This window comes from Dermacentor albipictus, chromosome 5 (genome assembly GCF_038994185.2).
Source record: "Dermacentor albipictus isolate Rhodes 1998 colony chromosome 5, USDA_Dalb.pri_finalv2, whole genome shotgun sequence".
Lineage (NCBI taxonomy): Eukaryota > Metazoa > Arthropoda > Arachnida > Ixodida > Ixodidae > Dermacentor > Dermacentor albipictus.
Genome location: NC_091825.1, coordinates 17328828 through 17344914, shown reverse-complemented (window position 1 = coordinate 17344914; position 16087 = coordinate 17328828). Strand labels below are relative to the sequence as shown.

At 46.7% G+C, this 16087-nt stretch overlaps 1 protein-coding gene across 1 annotated transcript in view; it reads right to left on the bottom strand.

Moving 5' to 3' along the window:
* The window catches only part of LOC135906586 (uncharacterized), a 695467-nt gene that overhangs the window by 634101 nt on the left and 45279 nt on the right, over positions 1-16087 (bottom strand). The window lies entirely within an intron of this gene.

Genomic DNA, 16087 nt, shown 5'->3' with positions numbered 1-16087 from the left:
TGCTTTCTGTCACCCGGAAATCAGCGCTCGTGGGAATCTTGCTTTTCCTTGGCTGTTTGAACGGATGGCACCTGGTGCTCTGCGGCCGATATGCTGGGAAGTCGTTAGCAGCGTGCTACCTGGGCGCCGATAGCACGCGAAAATCACAGTCGAGAATCGGGTACCGATGATGATGCAACAACCGTCACGAACATGTAGTCATTGTGGTCATTGGTCTAGGTTAGTTTGCAACTTGATCCACTGTGTCGCAACAGTTGTCATGGTAATGTCATGCCTTGCAGGTATTCATCATGGATGTCATAAATTTGTCATTCTTATCAAGTATGCCGTGACATTGATTGGAGTCATGCTGTGGCTTAAATATGGACCGTGGTATTTATTCCGATCATTTTATGACATACATTGCAGGGCATGTCATTATTATCTCACCTTTGTTGCATGACAGGCTAATCCTGAATATACCTGAGATAACTAATACATGCCATGTCAGTCAATCTAATAAATTCATGTAATTCATGACATTCATATCATGACACGATAGTAATTCTATTCATTTCCATTTTCTAATAAGATATTTACTGGGGTCACGATGACATTAATGAAATTGAATGCATCACATGAAGGACATGACATACATGTCATGACGTGACTCCCATGAATCCCATAAAAGAGATGATGTGATGGCATCGTAGGCATTTCTTTACCCGAGTGTTCATGAGGATATGTGGGGCGAGACGCGCATGCATACAATCGCAACAATGACTTAAAGTGACATCGCCATGGATGCCTTGTTATCACTGTCATGTCATGCAATTCATAGGATTCATGTCATGACACCCAAGTCATTATTGCGATTACATTTGCTTTGCGTCAGTAACGCTAGGTCACCTACGCATGTTTGGTAATTCATATTGAGATACACAAGGTCTTTTGTAGAATGTGAAAGTATTTAATAAAAAGGCTAGAAGCGCAGGGAACGTGACATTTCTGCAGCCGAATTCCTGGGCAAAGCGGTCAAATATTGAGTTTGTGGTCAAACTTTGAGAACTGCAAGATTATTCACGCACTTGCTACAAGTCGGAGGATCTTGTTTTGAAGTGTGTTCTATTCTTAATTGACAAACAAGTACTTCCTTATGTCGCTTTCCTTTTTCAGTTATCTGGATCCCTAGTTTTGGTTTTATCATGCGTAGCCTATTCAATGCTCGCGTGTTCCACGCTCCATGCCAATGCTTCCTCAGCTTACGGCCTAGAAAAGACATTAGATCTTTGCCAGGGAATATATTACTTGCGTCTGTGTCGCTAAAAGTTACCGACGTAGCGTTCTTGATATTTATATATCTGATGTACGAGCCTTACGTGAACATTTTGTCACTCATTCTTTCTTAAATAATTTAACAGCGTTTTTCAGGTAGTTTGTGTTTCGCGTTTATTTTTGTGCATATTTCACATGTAGTCCATTGCTATGCCTCTGTATCTATATCTCCTGTTCAATCGCTTTTTGCCTTGTAAAGGAAGCTGCGGGCTCTAGTCAAGTCGCATGCCTCTGAAGTAACTTTTAACTGCAATCTCCTCCATCACTTATGGAAATAAAAAAGTTATTATTATTATTATTATTATTATTATTATTATTATTATTATTATTATTGGCAGTAGTAGTAGTAGTAGTAGTAGTAGTAGTAGTAGTAGTGGTAGTAGTAGTAGTAGTAGTAGCAGTAGTAGTAGTAGTAGTATGAGCAGCTATATTGCCATTGATACTTTTGTGGCTAGGCACCCAGCGGATGACAATCACTTCATTGCAGATATATGCGGAGCACAGCAAGCTGTACATCTCGCTAAAAACGGACTTACGCTTTCGTGAACTAATTAGGGTCCTGACTACATTTAATAAATCTGTAGACACAATAGCCGCAGAGAGATTTGTGAGCCTTATGTGTTGAATAGCCGAGAGTATAGCGTAGGCTTCCGCTGTAACGATACTTGTGTGTGAATTTAGTGCACCTATTTTGGAAATGAAAGTCACTGAGCTGCGTAAGAAACACCAGTAGAGGACTTCGAAGTGTCTGTATAGTATTTCGGGCACGGGTTCTTGCCCTGGAGTTCACATAAAATTCATTGTGCATGTGCATCCATCGCACGCTTTCTTATTTCTACAACATGGATGTCGCATTCAATGGTCTTCCATTCCCACGGTGGAGGCCGGCAAGTGGACGTTCTGTAGAAGTGGGACGCCTGCGTCTTCAGTCAGTGCTTCCAAACGAAATCTCAGCGGAGCCTCAACGAAATCTCAACGAAATCTAGCTGGAGGGCTACGAAACAGCCTGGCAGTAGACATTTCCTAAATAGATTAGTGACATAGACGCTTCCCATCTAATTTAACGTTGTGACGAAAGGAAAAGCTTACATATGTCTTTTGGCGATGTCGTGACCATTGATTAGATTCCATATACAGGCTTCCTACGGGACTAGTCTTTAAAGCACCTGCACCTAGCCGTATACCCAAGTGGTAAACGGGAATTAGGATATTCAAAGCACTAGGCGCAGCAGAGTTAGGTACTATACCTCCGTAGTCGAGGAGGGACCTATGAGGCTTTTCTACAGGCTCAAAAGACACCTCTTGCCACTTCCCAAAGATGTGCCGTATAATAGTTTCAGTAGATTCATTATTTTCAGACACCTCGCTTTGACATACCTAAGGTGAGGAACAAAACTTAGTTTGGAGTCTCAGATAATTACTAAAAAATCATGTTCGCGGCTGACAGATGGCCCTTGTTCATTAGGCTAGAGGGCGTAGTGAGGCAGTATAACTATCTCTGTTGAGAAGAGAACGCATGTACTTTTTTGACGGTTTAGTTTTAATACACTCTCGTCATCCTACTTAGATAGTTTCTTTAAGCCAAGCTGTACATGTCACTCGCAGATAGAAATATTAGATTACTTAAATGCAGTGGTACGTCATCCACAAGCACAGAATAAGACATTCTGCGTGGTATGAGCCTGCATAGCAAGTTCATTTTTACAAACAATTGACTGCAGCTCAGCACGCCACCTTATAGTACACCTGCTTCCTGTGCAACTGTACTAGATAGTTCATTAACAACCCTGACTAGATCGTTCGATTAGAGAGGTAGCTTTGTAATCACGTTCAAGAGATTGCCACGCCCAGCGTTTCCAGCCAGATCACTGAGAATTCCAAAGCGTTAAGTTGTGTCATATCGCTTCTCCACATCTAGAAATACCGATAATAAAAACCCTTTGCGCACGAAGGCATCGTCGATATTCGCCTCCACGAGGAAAAGGCGGCCGGTTGTAAATCGACGCTCTCTAAAACCGAACTGCTAGGCGTGTAATATTTTGTTGCTTTCAAGATAATGGATCTGGCGTCGGATTACATTTTTCACAGAGTGTGCATAGGCAGCTTGCCAGAGCTCGAGGCCTGTGCTGCTGGCCAAAGACGGGTCCGTGTCCTCTTCGGGAATATGAATTATGACTGCTTGCTTCCAGGCGGATGGAATATCTCTGACAGAGAATATGGCGTTAAAACTGATAGGTGTGTTTCTTGTGCTTCGGGGTGTAATTGTTCGATTATCTCGTAAACTATTCAGTCGTTTCCAAGAGCCGATTTAATAAAACCATACAGTGTAGCCTGAAAGTTCACCATGTTAAGTGGACAGCTGTAAGTTTCATTTCTACTTCCTTTCTGATCCAGAGGCTGTCACTCCTCTTGTCGCTGGTATCTCAGAAATGTATCCGGGTAATGCGATGAAGTAGAAAGGTACTGAAAATGCGCCCCTAGAGAATCAGCTTAGTCCTCAAGGGTGTCATCTTGTGTATTAACGCGATAGCGTTAAGGAGCTCGTGTCGCAGAAAAGCCGGTGTCGTCGGCGTCGGTGTCGGCGTTTGCGGCGTTGACCGTGAGCGATAAATCACTGCAGGCACTTCATAAATAAAAAGCAACTTCGAAGATGGGCTGGGTGGGAATCGAACCAGGGTCTCCGGAGTGTGAGACGGAGACGCTACCACTCAGCCACGAGTTCGATGCGTGAAAGAAGTACAAAAGCGCTTCTAGTAAACGCGGTGTTGCCTTAGAAACGTGCCGTAGAAAGTTATACTGCGGTGTATATCGGTAATTACGAGCATGTAACTTACGGAAGTCGCATTTACATGAGTAGCGCAGTACGTTTCCGCAACATTTCTTCTGTGCTTACCGCACACGCAGAGCCATCTTGCGGCAAACACAGAAGACCCCCTCCTCTCAATGTACGGCGCTGCCCCGACAGGTGGCGCGCCACGGCTGTGCGCGGACCGGTGCCAGGCGCGTCGCATGTCCCGACTCCCTCTCCCCTGACGACGCTTCGCCGTTCTCCCACACGGGTTGCAGACTCAAGCGCCGTTCCTTTCTTTAGATTACTATCTATCTCTCTCTCTGCCCGTGCCGATCACGACGTTCGGCTGGCGTAGATCGTTTCCTCCTCCGAGACACCGAGTTCTTTGGTTCGTTCCGTTTGCTCAGGCGCATATTTCGTTGCCGCGCCGAACACTGCGTTGCTCGACGCTCACCGTGTCCGATGCGGGGCGCCTCGTAAGTGATCGCTGCGCCGTAGCGCATTGTCTTACACCCCTTGGTGGGTCGACGGGAACGCTGTCGCGTTCCACTCTTGAAGGCGAAGCTTAAGCGTCCTCCAATTTTTAACTAAATATAGAGGATGAGTTTCACAGTTTTTAGTTTTGTTTACCCTGTTCCGTATTTTTCTTTCGTCTGTATAAGAACGTATGACGAAACATTATTGCCAGGCTTCCCTTTTGGCTCGGGGGCCCGTTCTTATACTTTGGGAGTTTCTACGCTACAAAATGTAAGCTCTTTATTATTAAGTAAGCATGCACCTGTAGAGAAGAGGAAGTTTTCTAAGCGCCCTTTGGCATCACAACGACCATCTATCTCCCCAAAGGGTGTCATCTGCATTAAAATCTCCTGCGAAAATATAAGGTTCGGGAAGAAAGGGATTTCATCGAGGGGCCAAATTTAAAATTATCTTATAAAGCCAACAACGACACCAATGACAACAAAGAGGAAATTACGTGTACGTAATTATTGAATTAAATAAATAATAAATAATGGGAAGTGAATGTAAGTGGAATAATAAACAAATACTCGAAGGTGGGGAACAATTCCACGTCTTCGGATTACGCGTTCGTTGCTCTACCAATTGAGCTGCCGCAGAGCTGTTGTCCCATCCGCATTGTGAGGTATTTATGTGTTACTATGAGAACTAACCAATGGATTGTTAGCCATCGCCACCCCTCACATACCTTGGCGGCGGATGTGGAACATCCTTTCCGCCGCAGGCGTCACGAGTGCGTGACCTTTTTCGGTGAAGGTGACTGGTCAGTATACCTACACATCCTACCTGAAGGCATGAATGTTGGTGGAATCCAGACCCTGGTCACGTAATGGGAGAGCATCGCACGCGTAATGCGAAGACGTGGGATCATTTCCCTCATGCGGCAAGTTGTTTTGCCATCCACTTTCATTTTTCATTAATTTATGAATTCATTCATACAATTATTAAATACAAGTAACTTCCTCTGTCTTGTCCTTGGTGCCTTTGTTTGTTATCTTATGATAATAGAATGTTGGGGCAGTTCATAGATATTGGCTGTGAAATTGTTTTTTTAAAGATGGTACCATCAGGGCCGTCGGCAGGCCCGTAGTGAAGCCATTTGGCGACGCTACGCATCGCAAAATGGAGTGGTCTACACAGACGCAGGCAGACACCCTCGCGGCGACTCCATGACCACGGTAGTAGCAGATCACAACGGAGGATTGATACAACACACAACAATCACGGCTGGCCGAGTGGTAGAAGCGGAGGAAACCACCATTGCCATGACCATGCATGCGGAAACGAATACCGTCATCAGCGACAGCAAGCTGGCTTTCGGCAATTTCGTCCGCGGTAGAATTTACAAACAGGCGTACCATGTCCTCACACGACGCCCCCTAAGCGGCTTGAAAACCCTCGTGTGGACCCCCGCTCACGCGGCTGTGCCCGGCAACGCGTCGGCTCACAGTTTGGCTTGATATCACGTGGCCGGCGTGAATGAGGAGAGACACGAGGAACCCTGCGAGACTTATCATGAAATAGCCCATAGGTATCGTTTGAGGCGTCGCGCGCTCCGACCACCGGCCAAGCAACTCGATAAAACGCAAGCGGTCGCGTTTCGACGACCACAGACACACACATACCCACACCCAAAGTACATTAACAAAATCACAGGCAGCAAGGAAAGCGACCAATGCAGGCTCTGTTCAGAAACAGGAACACTCATACACATAATGTGGGAATGCACCTCGCTTCCGTTTTCTCATCCCCCCGACAGCAGCGAGACTGCCTGGACAGCCCGGCTCAGTTCCTGGGAAGTCGACCGACAGCTTGAACTGGTGCACTGGGCGGAGACGGCCAAGCAGGCCCAGGGCCTTACTTGAGCCCACCAATCCCTCAGCCACGTCACATTTACCCTTCCCCCTTTCAATAAACTTTATCACCACCAAGATGGTAGTTCAGGGAGCAATATAGGGAGTTAATTGTGGCCAACGTATTCATGGGTGCCGCACAGCCCGCTACTGCCTATAGACGTCAGACTCTGGAGTTTTTCAAGACGCGTAGCGCCACGTGCCGGTGCGAAGGGGCAGTAATTGAGTAGTGCGAAGCCCGAATCCCTTGCCGAGTTGCCTATGCAGCTTGCGACTGCGAAACAACGATTTAACTACATTTTGGTCCATATTGCGAGTGTTTTGCGCATTTAACACCCAGACAGAGAGCGGCGAATTTCTACGCTAGTCGGACGCGCCGCCGAACTGCCATAAAGCGCTTGCTGGCTCACTCTTCAGACTGATGGCGGAAACAATGGCAACCACGTATCTCCGCGCGCTACGAAGAAACGCCGCAATGGACGCTACTGTTGTGGTGTAAATTGCCATGAACGTGAAGGACGGAATAACAACGTTCAGTTTCACCGAATTCCATCGCGATTGTGTGAAGGGGAAAGGCGAGAGCGCTGGATACAGGCCGTTCAACCTGTTGGGTAATGGGATTACTTGTATTCCCCACAACACAGCGGCTTGCATGAGATAGTGCGACAATGTTGTTCTTCTGTAATTTTGTTGCGTAGCCCTGACGGAGTACCGTGGTAACCAAGCGAAAATTCAATCTGCAGCCGCCACTTCGTTGTTAACAGAAAAAACAACGTTGCGAACCATCCTGCTTATGTGCCATCGATATCTCCACCTTTTAATAGACGTCCGCCTCCACTTGAGTGGTGGAACGGAGAGATTTGGCAGGTCAGCTTAACCAAACATTTTGGTTCGTTTATGAATTCAAAATCCTGTTCTAGAGCATCGTTGTATCGCGAGCTCATTTCAACTTTCGGTATTTTGTAAGTCCTGCGCCGATACAACAAGCACGCTTCGCAATGTGCTGTGCCTACTCGACTGCGTTTTTCAAATGTGAGAAAGAAACTTGCTGTAGGAGTACTGGATGAGTAATTCTGAAGTAACGCACACGTGTAAAGAAAAAATATCGCGTTTATTTACATTTATTTGTGCGCGCTTGTTGCTCGGAGTGTCTGCGAAAAGTTCAAATTAAGGTACTGAGCGATGCTGTAGCTCCTGCGAGAAAGAAAGGTGCAGCGCGTAGGCACCGTAGGTAGCGCACTTTCGTTATGATCGCACGCTGTTTGCTGCTTTGGAAAACGTTTTTTGTTTGCTGCCCTGGAAAAGGCTATGAAAGGATTTACTCTCCGTAAATAATTGCGAGACAAAACATTACGATAAAATACATAAAAATATAGGAGATACTTAAGTTTTGCGTTCAGGACACATTCAATATGAACAAATTTCAAATGCTTAGATTTTTGTGCGTTGTGCCTATAGACACACCTGATGCTATCTATACTTGCGAGTTGCAGCACGCCGAATGAACACTTGAGACTTTATTTTATATTGTACACGTACTTCGCCCTGCTGAGCTTCCTTTCGGAAGCGTGGATGGCCGGAAGAAGCTTTCCAGATCCTTGATTTTTAGGAAACCGTGCCTCAACACAAATGAAAAGGTCCATTGTGGCCTATGCACCTTTGCTTGCGGACCTCTCTTCTTGCACTACTCAGTTCGCGCCAAGGCTGCGATGGGGGCGCTGGTGACGGGATTTTCCGCAGCGCCGCCTGGGCAGAGTCTGAGGTCCATGGGGGGATTTTAAGCAGTAATTGCAGGCAAGCAACTCCATTATTCACTGCTATGGCCACACAGCCAAACAAGGCAAGGGCGTCATTGCGGCCTTTTCGGCAAATGGCATACTACTAGAGAAATTTCGCATATCAAGGATTAAGATGTGTTTGTTGAACACACAGCACCTTTAGAATGTACTTACGTAGGAGTTCCTTAATGTCCTCTAGATTGTGAAGTAAACGCTGACACCCCACTGTAATATCTGTGTGTCTGTATTATATGTGTTCTGTGTTGTGTGTCTAAAAAAGTTATTGATTAGGTTACTTCAGGACACATTTCCACGCCCCGTGATACGGTTTTTTTCTTTTTTTCTTGGCGCGCACGACGCAGCTGCGCCATTCCTTGAGCGTCTGAGACGCCGGAGTTGAGCTCGTTGCGTCCATCACGTCGCTTGAGGCGGTGGATAGTGATCGCGCAGTGGGCACGTTCGCAGAGGTTTTTGGACCTATTTTCACGGCCACTGGCCGTGAGTCCGGCAGGCCCGGGGGTCTGCTGGCCCTCCTAGGCAGGGAACCGAATAGCGCTGGCTGCTCCAGCTGGGGCAGTGGGGGGGTGATTGCGTGACCTACGTCGCACCCCGTCTGACTTGGGCTGCAGCCGAGTGATGTTATGCTGCCACCCGGCACGTCACACTGGTGGAGAAAGCACCGGAATGATTGTGTGCACAGAAACGCTTACGTGCCTTTGGGAAAGATAGATTCAGTTTGACTTTCAGATGTATGGTCTTTTTTTTAATCACGCGGGGCAGGATCGTGAGTAGGCATGGTGGCCTCCGTCACAGTTGGCATAGTGTGTTGCTGAAGTGCAGATGTCAGAATAGTGTTCAGTAGAGCCACACTTTGCACGTGTAGCACGCGCTCTGCAGCTTTCCGACCCATGGCAAAAACGCTGACACTTCTAACGTGCACACGGATTTGGGATGTGCGGTCTCACACGAAGCGTATAATAGCTGGTTCCCATTGATTCAGGAAAGTTGCCGGTTCCGATAGTAATGATTTATAATCATAGTTGGCATTTCCTTGTCATCTCGCCTTATTTTCATCCTTCGCACGTTCACAACATTCTGGTCTTGCCATCCTTCAAGTAGTTCGCTTTCCCTAAGTTCGAGAAGGTTATCTTCCGAGATGACAGTGCGAACTGTGTTCACTAACCTGTATGGGCACACAGAAGCTGGAATGTCCCCAATCATTACAAGTTTTGAGAGCTTGTCGTGCTGTCGTTTGTCACGCACTTCGAGAGAAAGATCCCATCCCATCCCATCTTCCTCACTTTAAAACCTGGGCCAATTGCTTCAGGGAGACATTTGGCTGTACACTTAACGTGGTACATGCGACACCATTTTCCGTGGCATAAAAAGTGAATATTTCATCGATACGTCCCCCCCCCCCACCTCAGAGCGTGATCACGTAGCGGGGGGGAAGCATTTGCCATAGAAAATCGGAAAATGTGGCGGCTATGGTGGTCACGCACCACCCAGCTCAACAAGGGGACGCTACAAGGTTGGAAGAATACCTGCCGACGCGAGCCATGCATGGTGCTATAACCTAATATAATATGCCCAAGGTTGGATACCTACAGCAGGTTAACCTTTGCCGCCCAGAAACACGGAAGTGGGAAGAAATTAAAAGAACACTGGAAAGATGAAAAGGCAAGAGAGAAAGAAAAAGGACCCTTCCACTCTGTGAACAAGGATGACAAGCGAAGCTGTGCATACGGGTCCCTGAATGGCGAACTGCACCTCCGCCATTGGTAGGCCAGGGAGTGCACTATCTTCGGGATCGGCCCACATATGGGGAGTGCTTAACGCCGGATACACGTCCGACGCCGGGTGGCCCGGAATCGCACTAATTACAGCATCGGCCCACGTATGGAGAGTGCTTAACACCTGCTTCACTTCCGCCGTGAGTAGGCACGGTATTGCACTAACTTCGTGATCGGCCAAGGTATGGGGGTGCTTGGTGCCTGCTTTGCCGCCGCCGCGAGTCTGCCTGACATTACACTATCTTCGGGATCAGCCCACGAATGAAAAATTGTTATTCTATATCCACGGAGACGAGATCCGCCAGAACCTTGCCATAAACAGCTTGGATGTAAAAATATTGAAAAGAAGGAGTGGGAAATGCGACTGTCGATTTCCTCCAGGCGGGTAAATCTGGAGGTGCCGTCTTTGTGAAGTAGAGGCCAAAGAAGTGTGTTGCCTCCGCTGGGGGGCCTTAAAGGTAAGAAGACTCGATAACGGCTCGACCCCCAGGATCTCCCTTTCCCCAGGCACGGCTAAACTGCGCAAGGCTAGAAGGGGGTGGGTCCAACCCTCATGTGTTCGGGTACGTGGTGTCACGCCACACCAAACGCCTGCTCTCGCAGCCGCCCTTGTCGGGAACGCAAAGCAGAATGCTGCCGTAATGTTGCGTGAAAAAGCTTCAAATAGCATGATGCTAAACCTGTATAATTACGACGAACGAGAAAACTTTCGAAAGTCAGGCTGCGTTCATCATCGCATTCCATGATCATGCTCGAGAACGAGAAGCTATGGAAATGTAGGTGGTTGCTCCTCAGAAGCAACACGAGTACCACTCGTTAATAAGCTGCAGCACGCTTGAACACGTGGTAATAAACACGAGCTGAACACGCACCACACCAACACTAAAGCAAAAACACCGACGATACGTAGTCGAGACATCGCGCTCGTAAATAAATAAGAGAAGGGAATTGTTGAGCGAGCACTGAGCAGGATAAGCAACGGATCCAAAAGAAGTTGGGCTCCTGTGCTACCTTCATATAGGCAAATAGTGGGCATCTACGTTAATAAAGTTGACTGAATGATTTAGGTTGTAACGTCGGACTAATTATGATCCACCGTATTCGTACAGGTGCAATGGCAGTATCCGTACACTCCTTTATATAAGTTGGTTCTTACGGTCTTTAGTTCAACATGTTCGAAAACTTAACTGAGGCACAGAGGCGAAGCTTGCTTCTTTTTCAGCTTTGATACGAATCCCTCAAATACTAAATTTTTCGAGTGTATGATTATCGCCAACATTCGAGCTGAAAAATAACTTGTGGAGTAGTTCACATGAAGATGTCAAGCTTCTTTATTTTAAGCACTTTAAAGTTTCTGACTGTCAATTTAGCACTTCGACAGGGCTTTTATCAACAAAATTTGACATTAGAGCGTTAGATAAGATCCAGATTTCAAAGCAAACTCTCCTAAATGCACTGTATGCCTGTGCTTATTTCGTGGGAGCAGTGTGCCTCCACACACAGTCACTCTAACAAAAGCCCTGTTATTTCTTCAAAACTATATAAAAAATGTCGCGCTTGGTAAATATGTCTCCCGCTCCACTAATTGTCATGTTACAGCTGTCGCACATCGATGTTAAAGAAAAGGTTGAACTCGATGATTTGGTGTCTTGATCATGTGGTGCCTGTACCAGCGTGATACGATCGCCCTGTGCAGCAGCAGCTGTTATCAATTACTTTTTGTGTAGTCGCGCGTGTTTCTCTTCGTTGGATTTCAGCAGAACCTGCGCTGGGTGATTGAATATTACATGCAAATACACTAGTAGCCTACTTACAGGGGCAGCTTCACCGCGGGTAAACTTAACCGTGCTCAACTCGCTCAACCGCGGTTAACGCGAACTGTAGTCCGCCAGAATTACACGGGCTATCCCGATCACGCTTAATGGTGTGATGACCGGTCACGTGATCTCTTGCGTACACGCTTCATTTTGAATAATTTTTCTTTGACATTTCATTGCAGTGGTAAAATATATTTTTTATCAAAACAATTGTGATATCTCAGACTTAAAGTGCAATACTGCGCTTTGGACGGGTACGTTAGTATGTACCCTAATTTGAGAATAATCTGCAAACGCTTGTCGCAGTCGGCCGTTGAGTTGGATTTACGGCCGACAAAATCTGTTCCCCCAAGCCGCTACCTCTCCTGCATTCCTACGTCGCATCTACGTTCCCGTTTCCTTCCGTGTTCTGTCTGCAGCGCAATACCGCGTCTGGTTATTTTATTTACGATTTTTTATTAGTGGTGTTGTTATCGCGTTCCGTGTCCTGCGTGCGGTGTCTGGTGTACCATTGTCGGTTTCTTCACGATGGCTCTTCGCCCGCCGGGGCAGCGTCTAATGCCGATCGACTTTTCCGGACTGTGTTCACAGCACTGTATAACAAGTTGCACGACCAGAGGTTATAGCAGGCCCGCATCGTTGAAGCTATCAACCGCTTAGAACAAGAAAGCGAGTGCGCGTAGCAGCGGTGCCGTCAGCTGATTCTCGCCGCTGTGCTGGTTTGCGCATGCGAAAGAAAAATATGGATCTATCCGTTGAAATTCGAATTCGGAATCTGAACCTGGCAGCGTTTAACCCTAGAACGTTATCTATTGAGGCGCGTCTAGCAGTGCTAGTGGAGGAATTATAGGGCAGTAAACGGGATATCATAGGGCTCAGTGAAGTTAGGAGGACAAAAGAAGCATATACAGTGCTAAAAAGCGGGCACGCCCTGTGCTACCTGGGCTTAGCAGAGATACGAGAACTAGGAGTCGGATTCCCGATTAATAAGGATATAGCTGGTAACATACAGGAATTCTATAGCATCAACGAGAGGGTGGCAGCTGTTGTTGTGAAACTAATAATACGTGTGTCTTACCAGTACTCACGTACGTGGCAGAAACCGGGAGGCTTACGAAAAGGGTTTTACTTATGTTGAGGACGACGCAACGAGCTATGGAAAGTTTAGTAGAACTTGTTGTTGGGCGAGTTGGTAGGTATTAGCGAACATTGTTTAACTGCGCGAGCAAACGAACCACAAAGACAGCGAGGGACAAGGACGGGCGCAGACTTGCAATTAAAGTTTATTCCACAAGGTACACATATAAATACACACCCGACATACACCACTGCGCGTGCGCGAAAAAAAAAGGAAAGGTAAAAGAAAAGTAAAACCTTGTATATGCGAAACGCGACCTACCTACGCTCGTCAATAAACCTAATCTCACTGGTATGTAAATAAACTGAGGTGTCACTGACACATTGTTGTCCCTTCTTTTTAATATTGCGTTGCGTTGCTCCAATTTGCTTGCGTTGCTCCAATTTTGTGCAATATTTACTTATCGGAATTTGACAGAGCGGTGAACGAAGGGATCGATCGTGACCTGGTTGTTACCGTGTTCCGTTATGTTGACGATTTTCTTGTACTTTTAAAAAAGCAAGCCAGCTACACATATGACGACGCCATCGCAGGTGTACTACACATTTTTCAGCGCCTTGGCAAAGGTTTAACATTCACCCATGAGCTAACAAAGGATAATAATATTCAGTTTTTAGACAACGCTATAAGCTTCTGTGACGACCATGTGTGCTGGAAATATAACCCAAGATCCCAAAAGAAATTGTTGCCCTACGATTCGGCTCATTCAAAAACGGTAAAGCGGGCAATAGCCACCCAGTGCATCTTATCAGCCTTAAGGAAGTCCTGCACGCACAAAATACAGGAAAGCTTTGACAAGGAGATTGTAAGGCTGGAAGAAGCCGGTTTCCCGCAATCAGTCATTTCAGCAGTAGTCGAGGCAGTGCTTAAGAAGACAAAGACGGAAGGCAATGTTGCTGAAGACACAAGGGAGAGCAAAAATAAGAACCGGACAGTTGTACCTTATGTTCACAAGACTTTCCACAACTTAAAGAAGGTCGTGAAACGGTATGGAGTTGAGATAGCGTTCTCGGCTCCCGGCAAGCTCGCTGGGCTATGCTCGCGCATAGAAAGAAGTAAAAATAACTTCCAAGGGTGCGGAACTAAGCACTCCATTTCCCACGTAGCTTGCAGTGTTGGAATAGTATACCAGATACCTCTATCATGCGGCAAAGTTTACATTGGCGAAACAGGAAGGTGTGTGAATGTGCGCTTGCGTGAGCACGAATTGTCTATTAGAAATAAAACGAATGGGCACCTGCCTGTCCACTGCCTGGCGTGCACGTGCAAGCCGATCATGAAGGAAACAAAGATTTTGTGCCGCTGCCGAGATAGCCGAGCCAGAGAGCTACTCGAGGCGTACCATATTAAAAAGAAGGGACAACAATGTGTCAGTGACATGTCAGTTTATTTACATACCAGTGAGATTAGGTTTATTGACGAGCGTAGGTAGGTCGCGTTTCGCATATACAAGGTTTTACTTTTCTTTTACCTTTCCTTTTTTTTTTCGCGCACGCGCAGTGGTGTATGTCGGGTGTGTATTTATATGTGTACCTTGTGGAATAAACTTTAGTTGCAAGTCTGCGCCCGTCCTTGTCCCTCGCTGTCTTTGTGGTTCGTTTGCTCGCGCAGTTAAACAATGTTCGCGAGCTATGGAAAGAAGAATGATAGGTGTAACGTTAAGCAATAAGAAAATAGCAGATTGGGTGAGGGAACAAACTCGAGTTAATGATATCTTAGTTGAAATCAAGAAAAAGAAATGGGCAGGACATGTAATGGGGAGGGAACATAACCGATGGTCATTAAGGATTACGGGCTGGATTCCAAGGCATGGGAAGCGTAGCAGGGGGCGACAGAAGGTTAGGTTAGTATGGGAGAGGCCTGTGCCCTGCAGTGGGCGTAACCAGGCTGATGATTAATGAATGATGTTGAAAATTTGCGGTATGAAACAACATTGCCCCAGCTTCCCGATAGCCCATTCCGAGAGAACTTCCGAATCAAGTGATTCACTTTCAATTACATCGTCAGCGTGTGTGAAATCATGAAGCTACGATTCACAGCCATGCGCAAAGCAATTGCCTTGGACAAGCGTGCCGCGATTGCCTTGTACTCGCTCGTCACCACTTTGGAAGATAGGACTGTGGCTACTATCTTTGGCGCAAGCCGCTCTCCGGTGAACCTCATCTTCCGAGAGTTCTGCGGTGTGGTTGTGCGGTGCTTGGAGGCGCGCTGAGCGCGACATCCCGCGCAAATGAAATAAAGGAGCACCTCCGTCAGCACTCACTGGCTTTGCGTAATGTGTGGGTGCCCTGGACGGTTGCCATATGGAAGTTTAAAAGAGCATGCAGCCGACTATTGCAACTACAAGGGGTGGAATAGTTCGTTTCCTTTGGCTGTTGTGGACCACCCGTACAGGCTTATATAGGTCAACGTGGGGTGACCTAGAAGGAACCACGGCGCGGCAGTGTTCGAAAGGTCGCGACTGCCTGAAGTTTTGGCTGTGATCTGTTTCGACTAGAAAGAAAGAATGTTGAAGGTGTTTTAGTGTGCCCTCTCCTTCTTGCTAATCAAGCGTTTCCTCTGCAGTGCCACATCATGAAGCCGTTTCCTCGTGCCGAGCCGACTTAAAGCACGGTTTGCAATCGTGCACAAGGGCCTCGAAGTTGACATTGACAATGTCAACCACATTATTCGTGCTTGCTGTGTACTGCGCGACATATGTGAAGAACTCACAGATCACTGCAATATCACCTGGATCAAAGCTGTGCAGTGCCAAGACGCGGGTCGGCCGCAACCACTGTACAGAAGTCGCCGTGAAGAGCCACTCGGAGTCGCAGTTAGAGATGATCTTGCCAAGCACTTTGCTGCTCGCCAAGCCAGATGAGCATGTACTTCTCGGTGCTTCTCGGGAGGAAGTTTACAATGTGTTTTGAACTGTTATAGCCATTGTTCAGCTTTATCATTCTTTTTCTTTATTTTAATGTCTTTCTTGTGCTTTCGCTTTTCATTTATGTTTGTCATAATGTGTTTGAGATTTGCGCTCACTGATCCTTTCTTTTTGGTGGATAAATGTTCACACCAACCTTCCCCGCCTTTTTGCTGCGAATA